The following is a 7,746-nucleotide window of genomic DNA, read 5'->3' on the forward strand; positions in this document are numbered from 1 at the left end:
TGTACCATTGAACAGCCTGGTTACCCTTCTGTGGACTCTAATTCCATAATATCCCTTTTGATAAAACTGCACTGCATATTCCAGATGGAAAATATCATAGCCAGTGCTTTGTAAAAGAGAAGAATGACCCTTTCCTAACAAAAATCAATACCCCTTTTAATACAGCTCAAAACCTTGTTTGCCCTTGCAGCTGCTATCTGGAAATGCTTACTACAGCCAAGTTTTTATTTATTTATAATTATTTGTCGGCCCTTCATTGGCTAATGTAGACCAATTAAGAGTATAAGTGGCATGCATATTTTTATATCCCAGGTGCATTACCCTACATTTAGCAATACTGAATCCTATTTGCCAATTTGCTGCCCACATTCTGTATAGAATGAATTGTGCCATCTGCAAACACTCATACATTATTTACAATACCCACCCCTATTTCATTAATGAACAAATGAAATAAAATTGGACATGACTTCTCTTTATGTGTACATTGGATCAAATTATAGACAGATAGCAGTGGATTGTTTGCCCATATAAAATATCAGTGCACTGGAGTTCACCCCTTTAGACTAGAGGAACAGAACTTTCAATAGAAGAAACATAGGTAGTTCTTCTGGGTGAGGTCAGTGAGTTTGTGGACTGCCCTGCTGGGTGATATTGTGATGGCATATTCTATGCATTTAAGGAGCTTGATTGATTTCTTGACCAAGAATAATATCCAAAGCTATGTGCTGTTAAGATCTACAGTTAGCTAGTATAGGTATTAGTATATATATATATATAGTTTATATATATGAGAATGCATAGATATGTCTGTATAAGTATGTGGATATATGTGCAATTGCAGGGTTGAAATGATGTAGATACAGAACCTTGAGGACCCCCACAAATCCTAATCCATTTAGAGATAGTACCATGTCAATTCATTTAACCTTTTTGCCACTGGCCACAGTGATCACCAGGCAAAGAAGAACCAACCAAATTTACAGCCCTTGGCAACTAAGTACCTGACAGCCAGGACCATATAATCTATGATCTATGAAAGAAAAGTGGGTAAAGTTAAATGTGAGTAAGAGATTAACCAGAAACATTATATAATATGAGAAATATAATTGGCAGGGACAGGTTTCATAAAATGTGTGTTCAGTGATTATTAAATAAAAACTGACCCACATATTTATTTATCAGGTTGTATTTATCAATGGGTGAAAAGAACTCACCATTTGATAAAATATTTCTAAGCTCTAAACTCACTTTGATACATCGGCCCTATAATGTATCTAAAACCTATAATTGCCAAATAAAAGGTGAATAGAAGAAACATTCCACCCAAAACTTGCATTTCCAGTTACCTGTACATAGTTAGTGTTTAAAGTATTTTGCTTTATACGGAAGTATAGCTTTACACAATGATTCCATAGGAACTGATAATGATGAGGTTGCTTACACTGTTGAGCAATGAATTCCTTTGTCAACATCATTATTGAATAACATGTGTGGTCTGAGCAATTTTACAAAAGTTAATGGAACACAGATTATGTTTTTACTGCTCATTGCTCTCTGTTTGGCAATAACATTAAACAACAGTGTACTGAGGCTCAGCAGTATCCTTATTATGTGCCTAACATCCTGAATAGAAGATACAGTGCATATAAATGCAAAACAGCAGGTTGTGAAGCCAGAAACATTTTCAGTCTAGATGCGTTCATTTAAGAACTAAAACAAAAACATGTTTGTGCACAATTATTTCAGATGGGTTTAAGCTGTATTAATTGATACTTTTTATGACAACAATGTCAAATCTGTGGCTTCTAACTACTTTATTTATTCCAGCTACCCATATTCCGGTATTCTGTTTGTGTTTCCACAAAACTTCCTGTACTTTCCCATCTGTCTTTGGCTGCTGATGAACTCCAGGGTTCCCTTAGCACGCACTGCCATGCTATTTATTTTACAATGCACAAATGGAGATTACACAACCCATGCTGTGACAAAAGAATGCACACATTCCGTTTGTGTATGATTGACACAATTTTTGTAGCAGGATTGATGCATAGTTTTAGGAAAGTAAACATGTTCTTCAACATTTTATACAGTACAGTCTATTTATTGTTTCATAATGTAATGTCAGGCTTAATTCTTCCAAAGTCAATCTGTTGACCCACATATGAATGGGAAGTTAGGCAATGATTGTTTTCAACATCTCAGTCTCTTCAATATGCCTACAGTGAGAATTGGTTGCCTATGACATGCTTCATGAATATGACAGGAGTGACAGAACTGAGAAGGGAATTGTCAAGAGATGCTTCCTACTTCATGAACATAGTATAGGGCAGATTTACTAAAGGGCGAATTGTCGCCAGCGACTGCTTCGCAGCCATCGCTACACTTTGCTAATTCACTAAAATGTGGAGTTTCATTGTGGGCGACTTTTCGCTAGAGTTACTTCGGCAATGCGAGCATTTGATAGTGAAGATGCGCTAGCGTTAATTTTTTGCTCAGGTCAATTTGCATAGGGCGGGAAATTTAAATTTGTATGGATGTCTTTATGTTAAATGTTGGTGCATATACTTACAGATTACACTTTTTAAAACGCATATCCAGAGAACCTTAATAAAGACAATAGAGTTATTCTAATGCCCTACACATGTGCCACTGTAAGATTAATGTTTCATATGTTTGCAAATGTATGGGGAAAACCGGCTACCCAAAAAAAGTTTAAGTTAGGTCTTTTGCAGGCAATCAGGCTGAAAAAAGGAAAAGACGCAGCGTTTTGTTTTTTTTTTAACTTAGATGCATTTTTGGTTCACAGAATATAATGTAAGCGACAGAAGATTGAGAAAGATCTAGCTACTTTAATGCACTTTGTCTGGTCTGAGGTGGCGAAGGCAACTCTGGTGAAAGAGGTAACATTTATTAAAATCCGCACTTTTGTGAATTTGCGGAGTAACGACCATTAGCCAGAGAGAAAAGTCTCCTGGTGATAGAGTGCGAATGCCCGCTAGCGCCAGTCTCTTTCACTAGCGAATCACCTGTGCCGTTACTAAATCGGCAATGTCCCTGTGGGCGCCAATTCGCTAGCATTAGCCACTTTGCCTTTTAGTAAATCTGCCCCATAATCTTTTGTTGTTCTGCCCCCTTACACAGGCTGAATAGCAGGTGGCAATCACATTAGACCTTCATTATATTAGCAGTGTAAAAACTGGTAATATCATGAAATCTGAAAATTTTGAATTAATTAAATTTGGATTTAGGCTGGCTGGAGTTTTTTAAGGTATAGGATCCACAAGTAGGAAGTTGTCACACTGTAGCATGGTGACTAATGATTTGATGACTTTAAATATGAATAGTGCTCTCATGCATTGTTTCTGTATTAAAGTACTGTGCTATTGAATTCATAACAGCTCTATTAAATGCATTATATGCCCTATATATACAATAACCCATCAACCTACATAATTTCCTCCCCATTGACACAGAAAGTGGACTAAGAAAGAGCTCAGGGAGTACCTCACAGACAGAAGAAACAAATTTTGAATATACAGACTTGAACTTAAAACAACATAAATGTGATATAAAGACATCACCTCTATATGCTGCAGATATAAACACTGGATGGAAAATATGCTGTGTCTATTTTGGAGCTGCTCCAATTTACAAACATTCTGGACAGATATACAGTATGTACAAGCTAGGAGAAATCCAAAGAAAATCTGTGGGCTGTGCTGTGCATTTGTTTGGCATGCTGTCCTTGGGTCAACTTGTAATATGTTTCTTAGTTTCAGCAGCAATGTATGTGGAATGGGTAAACATCGTTAATGGCCATCAATTAGTGTGGAACATACAACTAATAAAGGACTGCTTCTCAAGATGTTGGGAAAAAACACAATTGCACAAGGACAATATAAGCCTGAGATGTGTATTGATTATATGACAAGCTCCTTACAGTTGCAAGTATTTATAAAGTACCAGCATATTCCTCAGTGCTGCACAATACAGGGTGTGCACTGCAATCCAACCCTGTGTATGCATACATAAAACCAGCAAATGACGTATAAATACTGGTGAACATTATAATCATAAAATAGTACGGCTCTAATGTGTTAACACTGTAAATTGGAAGGCATATGAGAAAAATTAAAGACATTTTCAACAAAACAATATTATTGTTAAAGTTTAGTAAAACAATATCATACCATTAATATTACTAAAGGGAATGTAAACAAAAAAATAATATAAGTTGAAGTTGTGATGACTACACAGTTTGCACGAAAAAAAATGTGTATATGTAATACTGAGACTTGTACATATATTTTAGCTACTGTGACATGCCAGTGGCCTGCACATGCACTTTTAAGGGGGAATTAGCGTTTGGTAGGCAGGTAGCGTAGGATTTTTGAGCTTAGAGACAGGGACACCAAGGCTTCAGACAAAAAAACAGGTTTATTAAGCACTGGGCATTCCAACGAAAAGGCAACAGAAAAATGTTCAGGTTACAGTTCAACTTCACTGTAGAACATGCAGGGTACAGTTCAGCAAATACACTGCAAAACATTCAGGGTTTTCCCCCCTCTGGTCACTCACCATCAAGGGAAACTCTCACCCTCATGCACCTTGAAGTATTGGGCTTCACACTCAGCCCTGCTGGCTTCCCCTCCTGGGATTCAGACTCACCAGCCTCTGCCAGTCCTTTTCTCTTTCTTTCCCCACAAGGGATTTAGGCTCCAAGCTCTGGAACTCTCTTGCTGGCAGAAAAGACCCTTCTGCCCAGCTCTGTCTCTCACAGCCCCTCACTTCCCTGGAGAGCCTTGAACTGTGCTCACACAGCCCTTTTACATTGCCAGGTAGATCCTCTCTCAGCTGCCACTTAATTACCTGGCTGATAGGGAATATTAACCCTACCTGAGCCAAATATTCCTTTGCAGCACATACAATGCAGTTTAAATGCACTCTTTTGTGTGTCTTTTGCTCTAAGACAGTGGTGTTTCCCAAACACAGTGTCACATATCCTCCCCCTCTGTTTCGACCCAGGGGCGGAACACATTGCCATCCCAAAAGAAACTCTCTTAACGGGATTTCTACCTCCAGTCTTTCTTTGGTTGAAGGGCTAGATTGCTGCTTCTCAGTTACACAACCCTTTAAACATGATTTTTACCTTTCTTTAGCATGTGAAAGATCCAACACATACATGTTAATCAGAGTATACAGACACGTGCTCTCTTGTAAACTTGAACCTTTTATCTTTAAAGGGCTCACTCTGCCTTTGAAATGCAAGGTTTTACTCACTTTGTCTTTCACTAAAGGGCTAGGGACCCGTTTGTCCATAGCGCATCCCTTTAAAAGGGATCTTGGTCTTTCTTTAACCTGCAAGACATTTAACACATGTGTTCCTATGGAAGAAGTCACACACCATTCAGTCTCCTGCTTCTGATCAAATAGGGCAAGATCAGACACACATGCTTCAGTGTCTTTGTCCACACCATGAACACTTTGCATTTTGCATTCATGGGTTGTAGGGTGCTTTTTACCAGAGATTTGTGTCACAAACTCTGACACACAATCAAACACACATTCTGTGTTAACAGGCAACCCACACTTGACCTCTTCTGTATCAGGTCTTAACTCACATACCTCTTTAATAGACTCAGCTGGTGCTGAATCTGTCACTTTCACTTCAGTGGGGACAGGCACACATTTTGCTAAAGGACTTTTAACTTCCCCTTTAAATATGCCTTCACATACATTTTCCTCTCCAGAACACTGTGTTTCAGCTCTCACACAGACGGGCTCACTGGAGAACAGTTGTGTGGTTGGCACCTGCACACACACAGATTCAGGAGGAAGTTGTACATTTTCATCACTCACCTCCTCAGACACTCTATCTGGCTTATCACCATTAACACTCATGGTACTAGTTTCTACACCATCTTTTGCACTGGCTATGTTCACACACACAGCTTGGCAGTCAAAGATTTCAGGTCTCTCACTTAAAACACTTTTAGGTGTCTCATTCCCACAGTTCTGCTTGCACTTTTGCCTTACTTTACTCTCCCTGGTTATCATGCCTGAACCATGGGAGTCACAGTCGGATGGACACTTTAAGGCCAACTTATTATCGCTACTACATGAATCTGACACATGTGTCTCTATGGAAGCAGCCACACACACTTCCAACTCCTGAATTTTATTTACTAGGGAAGACACACACACTTTGGCATCTCTGTTACCATCATGCACGCTTTGCATTTCATTTTTACCCACTGCCTGGGATATAGGGTGTGCTTCCACAACTGGCAATGATGGGATTTTAAACACACCGAGGCCTTTCACTTCAAACCCATGGCCAACAGTTTTAGTTTGCTTTCTGGTTGCATCTTGCTCACAGACTTGTGTTATACAACCAGACACACACTCGGTCACACGCTTAGGGTTAGCAAGCAACTCACATTTGGTATCACTTGTATTGGGACCCAATGCAACCGCTGTCAGACAGACAGATTCTGACTGCAAGACTCTTTCCATGGAATGTAACACAGGAGTCATGACTTCGCTTTCAACCGCGGTCACTCCATGTGGCTTATCCCCATTGACAGCCATGTTACCATTCTCCATATCAGCACACTCAGGTCTGTTCTCACTCACTACACACTCAGTGAGCCGGACATATCCCTGTCTCTCTAAGGGATTGCTCTCAGTAGACTGGGACTCTCCACCTAAGTTGAGTTGCAGACACAACTGGTCATAGACTTTGATCAGCTCGGTTATTGCCGCAGTAGACCTTTCGATTGTGCAATTATCAGCCATATGACCTGGGCCAGAACAACTACTGCACTTTACAGGCTCTGTTTTGTACACAGTTGCAGATTTGTACACATTCACAGACAAGTCACACATAGTGCAGGGCTTAGGTTTTGCCTCACCTTTAAGACATTCACACTTGGAATCACAGACATGCCTCAAAGAGTTTTTCTCCCTTTGATTTAACCCTTCAGGTAACAAAACATTAAGGCACATTTTACTCAAGACATTTTCTCTCTCACTTGAGCTACTTTGTTGCAGAAACACCTGCTCTGCTTTTTGGTGATCCCCACTGTGAATTACCTCATTCACCTTCTCTAGGGACACATTTATATTGGGGGTCCCCCTTATACTTTTTACTATGGGTGTTACCTCACACCCCACAGTCACACACATAGGATTCCCATCTGGACATTGGACAGCAAAATTACACATAACATTTTGCATAACCCCACCATTATTCACCACCTGGTTTGATTGTTCCACATCCATTGGGTTGTTGTTTCCCCACAACTCCCAGAATAGGGGAAAGTCTGTACCCAGAACAATTTCCTCTTCACCGTCACTTGCAACCATAAGTGAGTGGATAACAGTCCCTTTGGTGGTTTCAAAATTAAGACATACAGTCAGGTTTGAGTTCTCTTGCTTCTCAGGGACCTCGTGCGGTAGTAGAATAAACATTAACAGTTCATGCAACACCACTGACTTAGTTGAGATAATGTCCAGTGTGACCCACAGTGAAATCCCATTCACTTTCACCTCTACTAACTTTTCAGCAATACCTTTAACAGGCACAGTGCACTCTGATTGCACACTTAACTCTTTAGGTCCCAGGACCTTGCCTTTCCTCCCACAGTCCCAGTCTTTTATCCCCCCAGCCTGCTGTTCCCTTTCCACCACCCCTTTAAGAACAGTCTCACCATTCCTGTAGGGCATCCGGTGTGGAACTGC

Source organism: Xenopus laevis, chromosome 3L (assembly GCF_017654675.1).
Source record: "Xenopus laevis strain J_2021 chromosome 3L, Xenopus_laevis_v10.1, whole genome shotgun sequence".
Lineage (NCBI taxonomy): Eukaryota > Metazoa > Chordata > Amphibia > Anura > Pipidae > Xenopus > Xenopus laevis.